We start from the raw sequence: 2555 nt of genomic DNA on the forward strand, positions 1-2555 counted from the left end.
GCTGGCTAAGGTTCTTTCTTGCTGGAAAGCATTTTGGTATTGCCTGATTGTCATGCTGTCACTTTGTGGTGATTGTGATGTGTACCAGTGAGAGATGAGTCAAGTGAACGCTTCTCTTGGGAACCAGAGAGGAGGGGTGGGTTTTTAATTCAAGAAGAAAAAGAAGAAAGTTGTATCGAGATCCACACTGTATGCTGAAGAATCATAGGGTTGGAAGAGACCATGAGGATCATCTAATTCAACCCTCAGCAGTGCAGGAAAATGCAGCTGTCTCTTACCAGGACTGAACCTGCAACCTTGGTGCTATCAGTACCACACTATAACCGACTGAGCTATCCAGCTGATATACCCTGCTTCAAGCATTCAACAGATTTGGCAAGGAATGTGTATATTTTGAAAGTATTAGTTGAGTACTAAAGCCCTCTTTACGCAGGTGGCACTGTGGTCTAAACCACTGAGCCTCTTCGCCTTGCTGATCAGAAGGTTGGGGTTCGAATCCCTGTGACTAAGTGAGCTCCCATTGCTCTGTCCCAGCTCCTGCCAACCTAGTAGTTCGAAACCACGCCAGTGCAAGTAGATAAATAGGTACCGCTTTGGTGGGAAGGTAAATGGCATTCCCGTGCACTCTGGCTTCCATCACAGAGTTACGTTGTGCCAGAAGCGGTTTAGTCATGCTGGCCACATGACCTGGAAAGCTGTCTGCAGACAAACGCCAGCTCCCTTGGCCTGAAAGTGAGATGAGCGCTGCACCCCATAGTCGCCTTTGACTAGACTTAACAGTCCAGGGGTCCTTTACCTTACTTCTTTACTTGTGCATAGAGGGCAAGCAAAGTGAATGGGGCTGTGGACCCATGTGTTTGGCTCCAAAACCCCACATTCATTTATTCTCCTATTATTCTTCCACTGCTGTGTTGAGCCCGATATCTACACCTATCTATTTAGATATATCTAAATCTTCTTTGTATGTGGGGGCTTCCCATGGAGTTGGAACTCTTGAGTGCTCAGGGTTCTAAATCATGTGAGGATCCTCCACACAGCAAATAGGTTAGAACAGCGATGTGGCCCTGTAGCCTAACATATCAGCGATGTGTTGTCTCGGCAGCCCAGGACCACCATACATACTGCCCAGGCTTGTGCCGCTAGGAGAGTTTGGTGATGCTACAACTTTGGTGATGCTAAAACAGTGGTTTGGCTTCCCCCTCGGAGGCACACGATTGTCTCTCAAGACAGATGAATACTAACAATGATTTTCTACACAATTCTCTACTGCGTGAAGAGGACCTGCTGATACTCACATACCGAGCTCTCAAATTTAGATAGGTGATCTCTATTACACACCTTTACACATTTTGATTATTGAGTGTACATCTAAGATTTCTTCGGATGTACACCTAAAAATGTGAGATTGAGCACCTAATACATGGAAAAGAGGTGCCTCCTCCAAATGGAGCTAACTGAGTGTACACATGGCAGCAAATTGAGATTTGTTGCTGTGTAATGAATGATGATTCCCTGTCTTCCTTCCCCCATCCCTCCCAACTGCTAAGTGAAAAGAGTTTTCTCAGGTCTTTCTTAAGCTAATCTGATTTTGTGCCAGCTGAAATGTACAAGATGTATATGCCTTTGGCTTCATCCCTGAGTAAATGCAAAGCAACCTATTCTCTTTGGAAAGGTTGCCATGCTACATGGTGGACTACAAGCTGCAAAAAGGAAGCTTGATTGATTTTCTGCCAACTCAAACAATATCCTCCAATCCCAATAAAATTCTGGGTGCAGATGCCATGTTGCAACCATGCTAATGTTATCTTAGTTGCTAATGGGACTGCTAATGCAACCACATTGCTGTCAGGGTTGGGTCAAAGTGTTCATTCAAGCAGCAGTTCTGACTGCAAAAGTGGTAATCTTTAGACTAACCTTCCCCAGCTCTGTGCCTCTCAGGTGTTGGACTACGACTCCTATCATCCCATACCATTTGCTAGGGCTGTTAGGGACTGTAGTCCAACAACATCTGGAGTGCACTAGGTTGGGGGAGGCTGCTCTAAAAACTTCATGGTAGCCAGTCTTGCCATCCTGCCCAACAGAGGGCAGCAGTGTTGTTTTCCCTCCAAATTGTTCTGCCTACAAGTCCTTTCAAAGGCCCTACTGTACTATCCAGTCCACATGTAATGATTAGTGGAAAACATACTGCCTGCAAGGGAGAGCCCTCTTGTTATTCCCCTTCTGCTGTTTCAGTATTTGCCCCAGTGGGTAATGAAGAGTGCATTCCCTCCCTGCAAAGGGGAAATTGCACAGGTGCTAAAGTGCCTGTGTTTCGAATCATATTCCAGAGAGGCCTTGCCAGTTTCACCTGGACAGCAAGTTCCACCTCAAGTCTCTTAAGCCTGAAAATACCTATTGTGAGATGCGGGCGTGAGGCAACTGGCAAGACACCAAACACAGAGGTCTTGAAATGAATCAATTTCTGCATCTGTATAAGTGCCTATGTTGTAGACAGAGATCTGGGTCAGAAAATGACACGGGTATTCTGACTGGGGTGGGTGTGGGGATCACAAGAC

This window comes from Podarcis cretensis (assembly GCF_951804945.1).
Source record: "Podarcis cretensis genome assembly, chromosome: 6".
NCBI lineage: Eukaryota > Metazoa > Chordata > Lepidosauria > Squamata > Lacertidae > Podarcis > Podarcis cretensis.